Source organism: Mauremys reevesii, linkage group 16 (genome assembly GCF_016161935.1).
Source record: "Mauremys reevesii isolate NIE-2019 linkage group 16, ASM1616193v1, whole genome shotgun sequence".
Classification (NCBI taxonomy): Eukaryota; Metazoa; Chordata; order Testudines; family Geoemydidae; genus Mauremys; species Mauremys reevesii.
Genome location: NC_052638.1, coordinates 28,445,165 through 28,463,739, shown reverse-complemented (window position 1 = coordinate 28,463,739; position 18,575 = coordinate 28,445,165). Strand labels below are relative to the sequence as shown.

The 18,575-nt window shown below is 40.5% G+C and overlaps 1 protein-coding gene across 8 annotated transcripts in view; it reads right to left on the bottom strand.

The window, feature by feature from the left end:
- The window catches only part of CDH11 (cadherin 11), a 489,120-nt gene that overhangs the window by 309,499 nt on the left and 161,046 nt on the right, over positions 1 to 18,575 (bottom strand). For all 8 annotated transcript variants that reach the window (XM_039502746.1, XM_039502747.1, XM_039502749.1 and 5 more), the window contains one exon: positions 9,558 to 9,736. The gene's annotated coding sequence lies outside the window, so the exon portion shown is untranslated. The remainder of the gene's footprint in view (positions 1 to 9,557; positions 9,737 to 18,575) is intronic.

Genomic DNA, 18,575 nt, shown 5'->3' with positions numbered 1-18,575 from the left:
TTAAAAGCAGAATTGTCTTCACTGCTATTTAAACCTCAGTTAGCTAATGAAAATTAGCTAACCTGAATTTAAAATATACCCCCTTTCTTTTTTCAGTGTAGACTTATTCTACAAGTAGAGTGAACTTTGTGTGTACCTGCTGCATCAGGCTAAGATACAGTCTCTCTCATGAAGGAATCCCTTTGTTTGGCACAGTTAATATAGGTTAGACCAAACACTAGAAAAGTGTATCATTGGGAACCACTCTGTAATTACAGGGAAATGTACTAGATCCACCAACCAGTCTTACATCTGTAACTTATATGACCAAAAACAAAGTAAAGAAACATTTTTCAAACATTCAGGACCTGATTCAGAGCTACTGAATTAGACCATCTGACAATCTGGCCCTCTGTCTCACAACTAAAGAGAGGTTAAGTGGCCTTCCTTTGCTCTGAGTTTTGAATCTTTGTTCACGAGACTTCCAGTGAAATTTTGCAAAAAAACCTGTGGCTTTGAAATCTAATATTTGTATTTGATGGAGTAAAGGTTTTTTTCTTCATTTTCTGTATTTTTCATATTAACAATCATTATCACATTTGTAATTTTTTGTCTAACACATATTTGAAATCATAGCATTTCGATAGAAATCTTTGTATCCTATATAGGTCATGATAATATGGAACCAAAAGTATTCGTGTGCAGTTTACCAAATTTTATTAACAAAAAATTTCATTAGAGATTAAATCATTTATTGCAGCAGGACTGATCTGACAAGTTTGTCACATGACACTTTCAGAAAGAGTAGTCACGAGGACCCTACTGAGCTGCTGTATAGAAAAACCAAACAGTTTTGAAAGAGTAGTTCTTTGAGATTCAGGATACCTAGGGATTTGGTATGGTGCAGGAGCTGTAATCCTGGTCAAGCAAGCCAGAAATAGCACATGCTCTGCTGAAACAATTGCCCTATTTGATGACATATTGCTTTCGCTACACATTACACAATAGCTAGTAACTTGGTACACGTGCTTGGAAAACTGTCTAAACTCCAGGCCAAGTGCTCCTCTGTTGTAAACTGGTGCAGTTCCATGGCTTTCCATGTGAATATATCAATACAGTTGATATTTGTTTTCTTGTAAGTAAGCCTAAAAATCAGCCTTGAAAATGTGTGTTGCTTGTATATTTCTTAGTGAAAGTGAACAGTATACAGCCTCTGCTGTAAAAATGAATGATATTGCATGTGTGCACGTGAAACTGTTTTCCATGAAAAGGGCTCTTTGTTTTGTGATGATTAAATGATTCATGATTGCAGAGCTGTGATGTGAAACACTAACAGCAGTTCAGGACATGGCTTAAGTCAATAGGAACGTTGTTCTCACTTTTATCACCAGGGTGTAAATCAGTTTGGTTTTTATTTTAAATATTTTTAAGCTAGTGCATATTAGAATAATCCCTAAAGATCAGCTGAGTTCTTGAAGTTTAGTTCTAAAAGTACAAGCTGCCATACAATGTAGCTTAAGATTTTTTTGTTGTTGTTTTAAAGTATTTTTGTCTATTTTTGGACTTGCAGGTCATATAGCTACTGAAATCATTGTGATTTGGGTAGCCATTGAACAGAATTCTGCCTCAATCTATGATAACGACATAAACAAGTGAAAACCTTGTGCTGATATATTCAAAAATCCATGCTATTTCAAAACCTTTCATATTGCTCATTATTTCCTTTCTGTTATTACAAGGATAGAGTATCCTGTGTATAAAATGGCACAAGATTCAAGTTATTATTTGCACTCCATCTAAAAGTTAGGCCATGGCTTTTGTTTTCCTTTGCTTCCGAATTTAACCCATTTAAAATTGCAATGCAAATTGTTAAGACGTCACAAAAACCACCTCAAGATGAAAAAGAAATAATATTGGGAAACAATTATGTTAGACCGAATTTCAACTAAGGGCTGGTCCACACTAAGAAGCGGGGTCGAACTAGGGTACGCAAATTCAGCTACGTGAATAGCGTAGCTGAATTCAAGGTAACCTAGTTCGAACTACTCACCCGTCCAGACACCGCGGAATCGAAGTCCGCGGCTCCAAGGTCGACTCCGCCACCGCCTTTTGCAGTGGTGGAGTACCGGAGTTCGAACTATCGCTTCCGGAGTTCGAACTATCGCGTCCAGATTAGACGCGATAGTTCGAACTCCGAGAAGTCGAACTCACCGCGTCGACCCGGCTCGTAAGTGTAGACTAGCCCTAAGTTTATTTTGCAGTAAGTGGTTTGCTTACAAGTCAACTGATGAATATGAGGGAAGACCATGCTGATCTTTATTCATATTATGCCAGGGAATACTCAATAGACTGGCATAAGAGATTTATCCACATGGGCTTCAGTGGCTACATTATTACTTATGCATGGGTAATGGACACTAATATGAGTCTCTATGCAGTGAGTCATCTGGTGACTCTTATTTTGGGTGGCCCTTCCACATCTGCCCTGCAGAGGCCTAGCTGAGGAGTTTCCACCCCGGGGGGAGGAACATGCCGCATAGGAAATACTTGCTTCCACTCATTGTAACTGTAGGTGCAGGGTCTTGTTTCAACAAGTAAGCATGGGCAGCATGAAGACCTTAGTTTAACCATCTGTCATTCTTAGACTTTCAGCAGGCAAATGAAAGGAACAACTACCTGTCTGTGGCAGTGTAGGCCTGGATCACAGGAGTACACAGAGAAACTCTGAGGAACATTATGTGGTGTGGGAGGAGCAAGGCTCACCCTACAAAATGGGCAGAAGCTCTGCCCCCAAATGTCATAGATCCTGGATAAACAAAAAGGCAGTTCAGTCTGCACAGAGGCCCTGGGCATCTGCATCAGCTTTGGACCTTCTAGACCCGTTTGCCCTCCACCAGTCATCATAGCTCAGTTGCAGTTGTGCTGCCAGGACCTTTTCTAGCCATTGCTGCCACTGGAAGCTTGTCATCTATCTCATCAACATACACTCCAGGGAGTTTCCCCCAGCAGGGAGGCAGCTGCCGAACAATTAGCCAGGCCTCAGGATTCATAACCTTTTTGCTGTTTTTTTTTCCACTGAGGGCCTTTCCCCAGCTGTAGAGATCCCTGATTCATCAGAGGACTCTATTGGTCTGGCATAAGTGATGATGATGCCATAGAGATAGCAAGGCCTACATCTAGGAGATCTTCATTTAGGTTCCCATCCACATTACGGTAACCGTGCCGCAGATTTTCTTTTCGCTCCCTTCTCCCCCCACCAACTTTATGAAGATTGCTTTACTGGTTAAAACAATTCAGGGGATTAACAAAGCTTCAGCAGATGGCAATGCACTTTTCTGTGGGACCATTCCACATCTCTCTACAAAGTTGTTGCCTAGTATTTTCTAGCTGAGAAACAAAGAACCAGTCTTCCTGTTAACAAAATTGCTGAGATTTTACCAGTAGGAAGTTTGCACATCTGTTTCTTTGTCTCTCTTTTTGCCATATGTACTGTAGTAGAGATCATGTGAGTCACTCTATAAATGTCTAACATTAACAGACTGATTTTCCACATTTTTTTTAACATAAATTACAAGGAATTCTCTCTCTTTCAATTTTGAAAATCATTAATATTTTAAACCATTTAACAAAACACTGTCTGCCACAAGTGCCCAACTTAGATGTTTCATTTTGATAACCTTCCCAAATCTGATTTGAATCAGAACCAACTGGCTTTCAGGTTTCTTTTCAAAATGACATTTCATTTAAAATTTCACAGGGTTTTAAAACTTCAGCACAACGAAAGGAAATTCTAATGTTTTACTGTTTGACTTTCACAAACGAGCAGTAGCTCTACAGAAGTGTTTTACCACCAGGTATTGTTTGGATTTAATTCAAATGTGATGTTCCCCAACTGGGAAAGATAGATGGAACTTAGTGAATATCACTCTTTCCTCATTATCCCAAATAAACTTTAATGCAAAGCAGTGGTAGCAGAGAAGGGGGAATGGAAGACAAGTTTGTTCTCTTTTTCTTAGTAGTCCAGATAAGATGCATTTGTATGTATTGGCTGTCAGAAGCAGAAATAGGAATTGCTATATAAATGTCAGCTTGAGCTGAGCGATCCAACAATTCACTCCCCACCCCCCACCTCTTAATTCTGATTATTACCAGACAGAGAATCAGCCCCTCTCTGAATGCTGGGGGAGGGGGAGAGGGGGGGAATGGACTCACTTTACCAATGGAAAGGCTGTTATCTTGCAACAGCTGTTTATAGTTAACTACAACCCATACTTAAACATTTAATGTCTGCTTCTTGTTTAGTTCTTATGGTTTGGAAAAGGCTTTTGGGGAGATTTAACCCATTGTTGTCCCTCCTGACAACAGGACACAGTTGACTCAGGAGCTGGAAATTGCTCCATGTCTGCTGTGGCACAGCCAGACCCTGGGAATAAGTAATGACTGTTTTTTGTTTTCCTGGCTTCGTAGTTAAAGGCTAATGAGAGGTTAAAATTTCTAGAACCAAGTCAGCAGAAGCCTTGCCAACAACATTTACACAAACCCAAATGACATACAACATAAAATATTTTAGTATTAAATCATATGGGAATCGGGTGAAGGAGAGAGAGAAAAAGAAATACACCCTTTTTTCCCTAGCCCTTTTCTTTTCTTTCAGCATTCACAAGATTTCTTTTTCAGGTTTTTCTTGTGTTTCATTTCAAAGTATTCCTTGCTGACAAACAAAGCAATTGTTGCTTAGGATTTGCTGTGTAAAAAGAAAAAAACAAAACTTGCCAGCAGTCAAACTTCAGTTCTCATCTGTTGTGTCTGACAACTCTCAATGGAGAATACAATGACTAGTCAAACTGCTACATACTACTGGGCAGAACAATAAGAATATGTAAAGTACAAGACGAAGAGATGGAGACTTGCCGTAAACAAAATGTGTTACTAATGGGACACAGCAAGGAGAAGAGGGAAAGGGAAAAACATATGTGCAAATAATTTTATCTCAGTCCTACCTTCAGAAAGCAGACTAGTTTAGCTGGCCACATGTAGCCTTTGCTAACACTTAACTAATTTTTCATTAACTACTCAGCAGGGGTGAGCACAGCAGGAGACATTTGGATTTTAATGCCAACCTCAACTCAGAAGAGTTGAGCAAACTGAATCCTAACTCATACTTTAAAGAACACAGAGTCCTTTGGAGTTTCTAGCCACGAGGCTCCAGCAGTGGACTCTTCTAGTCCAGCTGTGGGAAGTAGCTTAACTCCTCCTGCTGATCACATTCCAGAAATGGTCTTTTCAGTGACACAGCCCAAAACTAGAGCTCAACAAACAACTGATTTTGTAGTTTGGTTGCTGAACTGAAAAATCCCTCCCCAAAATTTGGTTGGAGTAGACATGAAAAGGAAATGTTTTGTTTTTTCTCACCGAAACATAAACCAGAAATATTTGTTTCAGGTGGCACAAAAACATTTATATATGGGACCTTATAGCAAATCAGTGGAGGCACATCAGACAAAAAAAAAAAGGTGTCACAGAGAATCAGGTCCACCATGTTCATGTCCATTTTGACAGATCCTATTGCAGTGATTTTATTAGAATTTCCTCAACTATTTTGCTAGCTACACATGTGTAACTGTGCACCTTATAAATATCCATGTGCGCTATACTTCATACTAGAAACAATTCCCCATGACAAGCATAGGAAACATCAGTTTAAGCCAGTAATATCTTACATACTATTAAAATGGTAAAAGAAACTTTTTATGTCTGTCCTGCACATATGTTTTATATACCTACCTCCAATTATTACTCCTAGGAGGATTCTGCACCAAAAAAATTAAAAATTGTGCACACAATATTTTAAAATTCTGCAAATTTAATTTGTCAAAATCACACTATATAATCACACCAGTTTCAATTATGTTGGTAATTTATTTCAAAATACCTGTCAGCTAGTATGTCTGTAACAATACAGACACACACAAAATTTCCCCCAGGAATACAGAATTGAAGGAACCACCTATGACACTCCAGTTCCTGTTTCTCTGCCTCCCCACCCCCAGAGCCCAGCTGGGGGCCAGACAGACACTCACACCCCTTTCCCCGCAGAGCTCAGCTGTGCCCACCCAGCCAATGTACCCAATCCCCCTAAACCCCAGAACACAACTGCAGGGAGCCCCTTAGCCAAGATACCCGCATTCCCTTCTCCCTGAGCCCAGCCGTGGGGCCTCACTCCCTCTGAGAGCCCAGCTGTGGTCCTCCCAGCCCAGACACCCACCCCACTACCTCTCAGAGCCCAGGAATCCAGAGGGAGAAACAGCCTGATGCTCGGTCCCGGGGTTGCACAGAGTTTCCTGGTGCCACCCTCTCCTTCCATCACAGCATGCGAGGAACTGCAGCTGCCAGGAACCCTATAGCTCTCTTCCCCTTCCCCCAGCTATGTCTTCTATATGCAAACTGCCAGGTTTAGCGGCTCCTTGTGGTCACCAGCAGCACTGCAGTCCATTTCTGTGGTGGAAAGGAAATTCTGCACAAAAAAAAACATCAATTTCTGCAAAATTCTGCATTGTGCAGTGGCGCAGAATTCCCCCAGGAGTAAATAATTGTGTGTGTGTGGTACTTGCATGCATAACATTTTTCATTCATAGTTCTATGTCAATACTTTCTACATAGATGAAATTATGAACATACGGTAATAAAAACCTCAGACAAGCGATATTTATTAAGATTGTAGATGTTTTCTGTATTGTATTCTGAATGTCTTTTGCAGTTTTTGAATATATTAACTTAATTACTGTATTCATATAATTTATAACATTCTTTTGTGCTTTGTCCCCATCCCACCACAGCTGCTTGATGAAATGGCACAGATCAGGGTGTTGAGCTAAAAGATTAAGTAAGTTACACAGTACTTTATTCCCCTTCTCCTGCTCCTCTTAATAGTGCTGTACTATAATTAGCAATGTTCATTAATCAAAGCTGCCTTTTTAAGCTGTCCGATGCTTGTGTGTCACTTTTACAGTTCATTCTTTATGAAAAAGACTTAATATAGGCTAGTAAAAATTTTGAGAGTACTTTGAAATTATAATTATTGTTGTTTAAAAAGGTATCCCTCTTGGGTCTTTGAATTTGCCCTGGTGGAATCGGTCATCCTGTGATCGACTGGCTGTGTATACATTGGCTAATCATATCACAATGGAAGATAAGAAAGTAAAGGCTGCAAGACATCTATCAAAATATACTGATAGCTAAAATATACTGGAGAAATGTGCCCAAGAAGTGTGTCATCTTCTGGATTGTGAAAACCATCCTAACTGTTGTGAGTCACTCATAAAAGAGCCTGACCTAGAGGAATACTGAGCCTCTACAACTTGCTTTGATTTCAGAGGGAGTTCTTGGTGCTCAGCATTTGTTGAGACCAAAATCAAGTGTTCTGAAATGTGAGACCATCCATGTAACCAAGTTATACAAATTAATCCATAGTAAACAGTCTATATATCAGCCAAAATATCACTTGCAAAACAGGACTGCACCTGTTTGCATGCAGAGAAGAAACCCACCTTTCCACATTGAGTGGAAATATCACATGCAAGTAGACACTTAGACATGCTTATGTGTAACCTTTATGCCTAAATGTTCGTTAGCATATACAAATATATGTTTACAGGTGTAAATCTGAGCGGAGTTTACAAATCTTGCAGGTATGCTTTCAAAGACTACTTTCAGAATTTGATGACAAAATGTTCTTGTATATGTAACCCTTCTGCCAGTCAGAGTTGGCAGCAACAAGGTCTGGGTTCAATATCTAGGGATTCCATTTCAATAATACAACACAAAACTGGCTCGAGGCCCCACTCAGTGACCTGGGACAATTGCACACGACCTCCTGGGCACCTCTAAGAATCAATACTTCATATTGACAAGCACAGAGTCTGAGTGTAGCAAAAACTTTTAATAAAAGGAGGGAAATAATCCAGCATTAATATGGGGAAACATCACAAACAGGGTTTATAAAGAAACCACTCATAGTTGCTGTCCTTGGCCAACAACTCATAGTTGCTGTACCTGCTGGCTGCTTGCCATGCCTCTCCAACAGCCACCCAGCTGGCCACTCACCAAGATGTCTTCAGAACCCCCCACTTAACACAACTCTCAGTGATTTCAGCTACTAGTGGGGGAACCTTACCGCTGGTGCACACTGTGCAGTCTCTTGCAATAGAGATACAGTCCCAAAGTAGGTCTAATACTTAGACCTAGGTATCAGTGATTTCAGCTCTTCAGTGTGTAACAAGACTCTCAACGGAGCCTAAATTAGCTCTTTTATTATACTGTCAAGCGAGTACAGGTCAAATGATGCCTAGGACCCTTAAACAGGGCCCACCCCACAGGTACAAGTACCTATACCCACCCTTTCTCAACTCACTGGGCTTTGGAACTCATGTCCCCTGCCTAGCGAGTGTTGTTTAGTTGCGGGTGAGTCCCTCCATTGGAATATGCCAAGTACAGTTCTGCTGCCCTTGATTCACACAACAAGGATAACAACCTTTTATTACTCCTGCCCCAATAACAAGGAGACTGGGGATCCCACACCAGCCAAAAGTGACCATTTTGGCAAGCAATCCCATCATGCTGAGCACCTAGGCAGAGTGGGTGTGCCCATGCAAATAAGATCAGCTCCTGAAGTCCTTTTCCACAGCTCACCACTAGATGTCAGGGGAGAGCGCATTCAGACTCTGCTTGCATATACAAGCACTCAATAAATCACACAACTGATAATTAAAATCCCATTGACAATGTCTGGAAACCAAAGATATCTCATTGAAGCAATGTGAAAAAACAAACCACCCAACAAAAAACATACATACAATATTGCCACTCCTATTTGTGAGGCATTAGCTTATTTCACATAACCTCTTATGAGCAGACGGTCACAGCTGTAGATCAAGTGTATTCAGTTCCTCCCACAACCCAACCCTCCCACCTACTTTTCCTCCAGTGACCTCATATACCAAATTCATTTTTGCTCTATCCCAGATTCTTTTGTGATGTTTTAGCCAACAAAATTGAACCAAAATGCCATAATGAATAATAATTTGTTCATTTCTAAAGCGTCAGTAAGATGTATGGGTGAAGTATCTATTATCCACGGGCTTTTCTAAAGTGATCATCGTAGTATTTACATTGAAATTAGCACATTATTATGCAATTAAAATATATATTTTAAAGTATAATGTATATACTGTTACTGAAAGTTTAATGAATTGCCTATTCCTTCCAAATGTTATACAGTCAGCCAGCCTAATTAGTGAATCTATTTTCTTCACAACTAAAGGACTAAAATATAATGTTGAATGGTTTCCATAGGAACTTTGATGACACCCTGAAAACAACTTCACAACCCACTTTGGGGTGATAACCTGAAGGCTGAGAATCACAGCTTTATAGGGTTAGTATCTCACCACTTGGCAGCTTTTGCACCAAATGAAAACAGAGTGTTTCTAATTAAAGGAAACACTGATCTTTTTGTTCCAAAACAAAAACATGTCTAAAGAAAAGTGAACAAGGATAATCAGGCAGGCTACAACTCATACCTTTGAAATGGAAAGGCCTTGCCATCCTCTGTTGTCTTATTCTTGGGTTGCTCATTTGTGTCATATGGCCACTCTTTGTTTTACTAGCCTTTGGTCTTCCTTTCATCTGGTGAAATTCTTTAGGTCTTCCCAATACAGAAATAACCATTGTCTTCTCCAATTCCTGTCCAAAAGTGGATCTAGAAGAGGTGAAAGTCAGATTTATGTCTCGGTTACATTTGATCTAAGTATCTATTCTAAGCAACAGTCAAATGGCTGATTCAAGAGGACAACAAACATAAGCCTGAGAAATAATGTTACAATGTTATCTTTTAAAGCTAAGATGATAAAACAGAACAAGGGCTAGAGATTTTTTCCTACAGTAAAGTAAATGTAAACAATTCATTGGTAACAAGACCAAATTAAAAACAATGGAAATTTGTTCCAGATATTCCTTCCAGATAAGATGTGGATTGCAAAACTGAAGTATTGGGCATTTAACAAGGATTTGGGATTCAAATGCTCAGAATACAGCAAATGAGCTCACTGTGGGAGGGGACAAAGGTGCCAAAAATTCCATTCCAGGGAGTGGGGATACAAGTTGGACATTTTTGTTTTGTTTTAAATTATAATATTTAGGTGCAAATATCAGGTTGTCCAGTTTTTCATTCCACAGAGCAGACTGCCCCAATGAATATGTGTGGAACTGAGAATCACTATGAAAGGATGACACCCAGATCCACAAGACTGAGAAGGCCACCTCAAAGACTAATAGAACATTCTTAGTGAGTTATTTTATTTATATGTACATATATTGTTGTGTATTATGTTTGTTCATGTTTATTTGTAAAGGTGAGATGTGAGGATCTCTCCTTAAAAGAACCATGCTTGGGAGTTGGTGCCACCTAGTCTGACTGAGCAGACGGTCCCGGACTTACTTCTAATAAAGAACCATCTCCCTCAGCTTTGTCAAAGGCTCCTTCTTAAGAACTCATGAATATCATACTGATGACTGCTGGACTACTGATTTTACTACATATTGTTACTGGGAATTTGTATGCCCAATCTGAATAAATCAATATCAGAGCTAATCTAAAACCCTTAATAGTCAATGGAAAGACTTTGATTAACTTCAGTGGGGTTCAGAGCTGATCCTTTAGTTGCATATACCGTACTACAATAAATGTTATTCACTATGCACTGTCTATAATTTATTATTATTTTTATTTGTTGTTTTTTGTATTCTATGTCCCACACACAATGTCCTGATTCTGCAGAAATATGAAAAAGGAATGAGCGCGATAAGTCACTCCCTGCTGCCCTTACTCTGACCCACAACAACTGATGTACCATTTCAGAAATGGCACCCTCCCTCAAAAAAATGTTGTGTACTGTAAAACAATGAACTTAGGCCCCAGCATTTTCATTGAAGTTATGCCTAATGAACACTATCTTTGTTCACGTGCACAGATCTGAAACCAGTATAACTGGCTTGGCAGTCACAGAAGCATTCTATTTATCGGGGAAAAAGCCAACAAGAAAGGGGAACAACTTGTAGCAATTAGAAGATTCCAGTGGCAACATCTGTTGGTAGAAGACTACAGTGGCCATCCTGATTTCATCCACAGGGCATATTTGATTGTTCTTTACAATACTGGATGGTCTCCAAGAACACAGTTTAGAGTCATACTGAAATAATCAGAAACGAAGTATCCTAGTGTAATAATAATAATACCTCATATATTTACTTTGAGATATACCGATTAAAAGAAAGTAATGAATAATCACACTGAAGTCAATAGAATTATCATGGTGTGAAGCCAACATAAATTAAAGGAGAATCAGAACCACTGAGTATGAAAAACATTGTTTTCAGATTCCTTTACATTCTCTAACCTCACTGATGTGCAGTGTTTTGTTTGCAGTTTTACAAAAGTGAGTCCAAATTCTGTTCACAGTTGCATTAGTGAAAATCCATAGCAGTTCCACTGACATGTGTGGAGTTAATACAGATTTATGTCATTGTAACTGAGGGCAGGATCTAGCCCAAAGTGTTTGATGAATAACTGCATTATTAGTCAGTCACACATCTTTTTTGTTTCTCTGAACCACGGAATGAGGAGGGTTGCAAGAATATAAGTCATACACAGAATTTGAAGAGACAAACATTTTTTTAGCCACACATGAAAGACTTTATTAAAAGTTTAATGCAGATGCATTTTAAGGCAAAGATGACACATTACACCATTTGAAAATGATTATTGATTTATTAGGATTTATACTAAATCTTATGTAATGGTGGAAACTAATTGTACCATCTTATAATGTAACCCCAGTGTTTTCCTCTTTCCATTTGGGAAATGGACAAAAATATATGTATTGCTGTAACACAGTGGAAAACAAGATTTTCTTAATGTAAGAAAGACTTTGTAAAGTTTAGTGCAGAGGGTACCTGTGACCTTACACTCCATATTATTTATGGAAATATGCTTCTGATATGGATATGGCATAACTGAGATATACTTTATGCAAGACAGCTCATGTAAGATATCATTAGAAAGGTTATCATTTACTGAATGTGATAATCCAATTTGTGTGCCTATCATTTCTGTATCTGGAGTTAGGAATATTGACCATGTATCTGTATTTCAAATGTGCTACTTTGGGTGACACCCACAACTAGCCCTTCAGTTACAACAATGAAAAGCTAGACAGGGCTGATGGCCCATTAGCAAAGACAATGGACTGTGAAAGAGTTTAGTCTTCCTGTGAACACTCCAAACAGCCTGAGAGTAATGGCTGCTACAACCCTGCAGAGACATGGGTTTGAGTCACTATTCCCCGCCCTTGGAATGCCAGTATTTTTCCACTGGAAGACAAAGGGTTCCCACCATACACAAAAGCTATATAAGGCAGGGGAGTGACATCATTGTGGTTCTCCTCTGCCTCCCCGCCAAAAGACACTGGGAAACACCTGAAAAGAAGAACTCAGCTGAGAGGAGAAGAGTTGAGCCCAGGCTGGAAGGGTGTCTAGCCTGTGAGTAATAATACCTGAAGTTTCAAGCTAGAGGGAAATGCAGCTGGCTTTCAAGAATCTCTGTAGTCTGCTTGAAACAACTTTTAGGGTGAGAAATTACAATTTGCAGCCAATTTCTTTAGTGAAATAAGCTTAGTTTGCATGTTTTGTTTTATTTGCTTAGTAATCTGCTTTGTTCTGTTTGCTATCCCTTTAACCACTTAAAATCTGCCTTTTATAGTTAATAATTTTGTTTTGTTTATTATTAAACCCAGTTTGTGCATTTTCTAATGGGGAGGAGGGCAAGAAGATGTACATCTCTCTCTTCACATTGAGGGAGAGGGTGAATGTTTATGAGCCTGTGCTGTGCAGATTTTTCTATACAGCAAAGACAATATACCTTTGGGTCTGCACTCCAAGGGAGGTGGGCACCTGAGTGCTGGGGCAAGCCCCTTAAGCTGAGTCTTCCCAGAGCTGATCTCAATGTCTCTGTCGTTCTGCAGCTGAGTGTGGCCCTGCCTGTGTGTGTGCTAGAGGAGACTTAAGATCCTGGTTCAGCAAGACACGTTTCTCCCATGGTGGCAGAAAAGGTGGGCTCAGTGGTATCTCAATACACCAGGTGGCACCTTAAAGGGAGGCACCCATCACAGTACAATAGCTGTAGATTGCCACAAGAATAGCGGGGAAAAAATCCCATGATTCTAAATTGTAAAAATTATTTAGCACAGTTCTTGAGGGAATCACAAACACAATTGGGAGAAAGAGTAAAAAGTGCTGAGTTAAGACAAACTGAGAAAGGACTAATACTATTGTATTTTGTGGCCAAAGATGGCTACTTGCTATCATATAGAGATGGCTGTCATTGTCATGCTTATGCAAACTATAATAAATCTATGAATTCTTCTTCCTTGCCACTTCACTATTTAGGTTTGGTGACTTTTATACTCTTCCAAAACTCATGAGCATACGCCAGGCTGTCATGCAGATTGGTCTCTCTGAGGTCCTCTGATGTCAGGTTCACGTACTGAGTCTTTGGTCTCCCCCTTGGTTGTCCATCCAGAATCATTGCAAGAGTCATCTTACCGATAAACACTGTGTTTTCATCTTAACAAAGTAGCCTAGCCTACCTCAACTTGTCTTCAGCTAGGGCAACCCAGTGTAGTTCCCTTATAACCTTATTTTGTGTCCTATCACTGAGTGTCCAACTATTTGACCATCTCAACATCCTAATTTCCACAAAGGAAGCATGTTGATTTCCTTTCTTGTGGCTGGCCAAGTCTCTGCTCCATACATGAAGATGGGTCAAATTACAGTTTTATACAGTCTACCTTTTTACTATACTGGCATCTTTTTGTCACAGAGAACTGGAGTCAGCTCCAGCTATTTGCTACAAGAAGCTTTAGTATGATGCATCACTCATAAAGGCACCAACATCAGCAACCATTGATCCTAGGTATTTAAATTCTTTCACTCAAAAAACTCTTTCCGTGATATCCTTTTAAGGGGAATCCTCCAGATATCTCAGTCTCAATTTTATCTATATTAACTCTAAGGCCTTCTGAAAACTATGTTGCAACTGTTCAAAATTGGCTTGCACAGTCTCACAATTTTTCACACATAGCACTAAGCCAGGGGTGGGCAAACTACGGCCTGTGGGCTGGATCTGGCCCCTCAGGGCTTTGAATCCGGCCCGTGGGATTGCCCCCCATGGTGCCGTGGGCCCCATGCCATGCTCAGAAGCGGCTGGCACCACGTCCCTGCAGCCCCCGGGCAGGGGGGACAGAGGGCTCCATGCATTGCCCTTGCCTCCAGGCACCGCCCCCCACAGCTCCCATTGGCCGGAAATGGGGAACTACAGCCAATGGGAGCTTCGGGGGAGGTACCTGGAGGTGCAGCAAGGGCAGCGCACACGGAGCCCTCTGCCTCCCCTCCCACAGGGGCCGCAGCGTTTCCTGCAGCAGCACGGTGTGGGGCTGGGGACAGGGCACGCATACAGGGAGCCTGCTCTGGCCCCAGTTCACACTGCTGCCACGCCAGAGCTGCTTTAGTTAAGCAGCACCTGGCCAGAACCCAAACCCTGCCTGCACCCTGCCCTCCGATTCCCTGCCCTAAGCCCCCTGCCTCCACCTCACACCCCAACTCCCTGCTCTGAGCCCCCTCGTACACCTCACATGCCTCCTGCATGCCACCCCCTTGCCCTGAGCTCCCTGTTGCACCCCTGTGCACCCCAATCCCCTTCTCTGAGTCCCCTGCCACACCCTGCACCCCTCCTGCACCCCAAACCCCTGCCCTGAGCCACCTCCCGTGGTCCGCACCCCTCCTGCACCCCTGTCCCGAGCCCCCTCCTGCACTCTGCACCCGTCCTACACCCCAACCCCCTTCCCTGAACCCCCATACACCCCTTACCACTCCTCTGCCCCAATCCCTTGCCCTTAGTGCCTTCCTGCACACCGCACCCCCTCCCAAACCCTGCACCCCAGCCCCCTGCCCCAGCCCTCATACAATTTCCCCACCCAGATATGGCCCTCAGCCCAAAAAGTTTGCATACCCCTGCACTAACCTATCAATAAATAGTATGTTCCAAAGCGGCTCCCTTCATATATTCTCACTTATCACATCCATGATAACCAGAAACAAAAGGGACTCTATGCTGACAACCTGATGCAGGCTATTTACTGTAAATTTGATACCATAGCCCCATTTAGTGTTGACTATGATAGTCACTCCCTAATACATATCCTGAATAAAACTGACATACCCTTTTAGCACACTTCCTGGTCATAAATGGCACCAAACTAGTTTTCATGGTACCCAATTATATGCCTTTGCCAGGTCTACAGAGACCATACCCAGTTGCCATCTCTTTCCTCTGAACTTCTCCATGAGGATTTATAGCACAAACATGTCAGCAACTGTTCTCCGTCTCAGCATGAATCCATACTGAACCTGTCCACTGAAATCCTAGCCCCATTGAAGTAAATGGGAGTTTTTCTATTGAAGTCAATAGGGCCAAGATTTCACCCAGAGTGTCCACTAAGAGGAGACAGACCCTTTGATTGGTATTAGCTGTGTGGAGAGGACTCTCCGCACATATTACTCCTTCCTATTGTGATGTATGTGTGTGCTTTAAAGGGAATTCTTGGAGTAGGGGGAACCGGGGAAAATTCTAACAGCAAGACTCCAAATGGGCCTCAGCCAGAGATCCATGAGTTCTGACTGCAATGCCAAAGGCTATTAGTGGCAGGCAGCCTCCTTCCCCCTGACAGAATGTGCCCAAGAACTATCAGAGAAGAGACCACAACTTCAGGGGAGGTCCCCACACTCCAAACTCCTCCCATGAGTAGGTCTGCATTAAGGGTTGTTCTGAGCCAAGGAATTGTACAATGCATTGCACATTAGCAATCCTGTAAACCCATTGGTAAATAATTTCATAGGAGGCTCAGAAAGACCGAGTTTGGTATGCGCTTTGAAACTTTTCATTTACTTGGGTGTTCCCCAAGAAATCCCCCTTCAGCTTAAAACACACACAAATAAATTAATTCTTAGTCCATTCTTAATATGCATTACAAGAAATACTATAAATGGTTGCTGTCACCAAAGCACACTAAGAATAACGTATGTCCTACCAACCTGAGTGTATTCATACTATGACATATTGGTAAGCATTTTTCTTGTTATTGTTTAGTCTGCAGCTAGGGGCAACTCTGAATGAGCCCTGCTAGATCTTATTACTAAGCAGAGCCAAGCTATATTATTATTTGCCTAGGAAATACGTAGCCATTTATAATCCCATAATACTTTTTTTCCCAGAGTAAGAGTGTTTCCTTTCAAGGACTAGACAAATTTAAATTCATGCAATTTCAACTGGATATGGCACTCCTCCTGTCTTAAACCATTGTGTTGTGTTAGCATGCTATTAAATAGCTATTATATTCCACAGTAAAGGTGGGTAACGCATTCCTTATTAAAGCTAGCAGGGATATTTCAAATTTATTAAAATTTAATTTACAACAATGGCAAAAGAAAAAAGTGTGTGAAAATTTTGGACAGTTTTACAACCATCAAGATTTCAATGGAAAAAATGGGAAAACATTTAACAATTTTCACCAAAATATTTACTGGGTTTTGGCCTGCTATAATCCCTACCTGGAAATTTTCTATTTTTGATCGGGTACAAGGGTTTATTTAATAATTGTTGTGAAGTCCTTTCAAATTCATGGATGAAAATGATCTAAAAAACAAAATATTATTTCATACTGCTAAACCATTTAAAATTACATTTATGAACAAACCTGTTCTATTGGTGAGCAAGATTCTTCTTAAAATGGAATGAACCATGTATTCCATGCTTTCAACAGAGTAAGTAATTAACCATTTACTACTATTAGCAATTTGTTAAGGTTCATGGTGGATTCTCCACCACTGGCAGTTTATAAATCAATATGGGATATTTTCTAAATGCTTCTAATACTTTAAGAATTATTTGGGGGAAGTTCTATGGCCTGTGTTATATTGGGATCATCTAGTGTGACTCCTATGTTGCCTTGTGGCCTTGGAATCGATGAATCTGTACCAATCTGCAGAACCTATGGCATTCTGCTTTGCCATTCTCCCCCTCACCCCCTCCATCCCTGTTCATCATTATTTATAATTATCCTCATTATTAAGACATTTCCGATTGAGACATATTTTTCCTCACCCACAACTCTCTGAATTATGCTAACATGAGTGTGCACATACACAAATTTAAGAGCACCTGTGTACATAGCAGGTGGTTTGATAGTTCATTTGTGCACAAGTACATCCCCTCCCCAATGACCCAATGAAATGTTATGGTTAGTTGAAGCTTTAGGCCCTTCGTTTTCAGGAAAGTGTCCTAATATATTATACAAACACACAGTAATGGTTTGTTTGCTCTTCCTCATTGTTTCTGCCAACACATACTTCCTGTTTCTAACATTTGTGTAAGAAATGCATTTTTTTCCAACAGGAAGACCACGCCTTGTTTGCGCAAACAGTTCTTTTTTTCTCTACGTGCTATCTTTCAAGCCATGCAAATAGAATAATGAGACTTTTTTCCTCTCCCTGGCCCCAAAATTCTGGCAGGATTCATTTAGTTTCCATGTAAAATGTAATCTGCTTGATAATAGGTCACTCACAAATATTCTGCTTGCAGGATCTCCTGCTGTTATGCTAATTGCTTGATAATACAATATACAACCAAGGCCCATGAACATTATTAGATCATGCATTTCATTTTGGTACTGCTGTGCAGTAGGGTGTTAAAGGAAGTGTCAGTTAATACTACAGATACAGCTAAGTTAAAAAACTAAAAAATGTATCTAATAATGTTATAATAATCAAAATGCTGGTCATGTCTGCAGACTTAATAAGCACTTATTAGAGCAGCATTGATCTGTTCACCAAAGCTTCTTTTTTCCCCCATGAATATGAAATTGCTTGCTAAAGAGGGCCTGAAATCCGATGTAGTCTAGGCCACAAAACCAGAAACATTCAAATGACTCCAAGTCAGGAGCTGTAAGTTAATATTCAGTACAAGATTGATAGGGAAGTGAGCAGAGGGGGATGATTTTCAGGTTTGTAACCACACATGGATGAGAAATAAGGCAGGAGATTGTTACATGCAAGAACCTTAACATTAAGGTTTATGGATTTTGTTGAAAAAAAAATAACTTTTCTACTTGTAGATCATTTGTGAATGAAAATTAGCCCATTCCCCTCTAAAACTGGCTAATTTCAAACCTCTACTTCAAAACTAACTTTCAGAACTGTGTTCAGACAAATATCGACATAGATATTGAAATATGCAAATTTAGAATGTCCACATGGTTCAGTGTAAAATCCCAGTATCATGAAATTTGGCAGGGAGAGAGTGAAGATAGGGAATGGAAACCTGCAGATATGGAACCAGGTAAGAAACACTTCATACAAAATGCACGTGGATCTGCACAGGTACCCCTTTTTATAGGGCTGTTTGTAAGACTGTTGCCTATATCCGTATT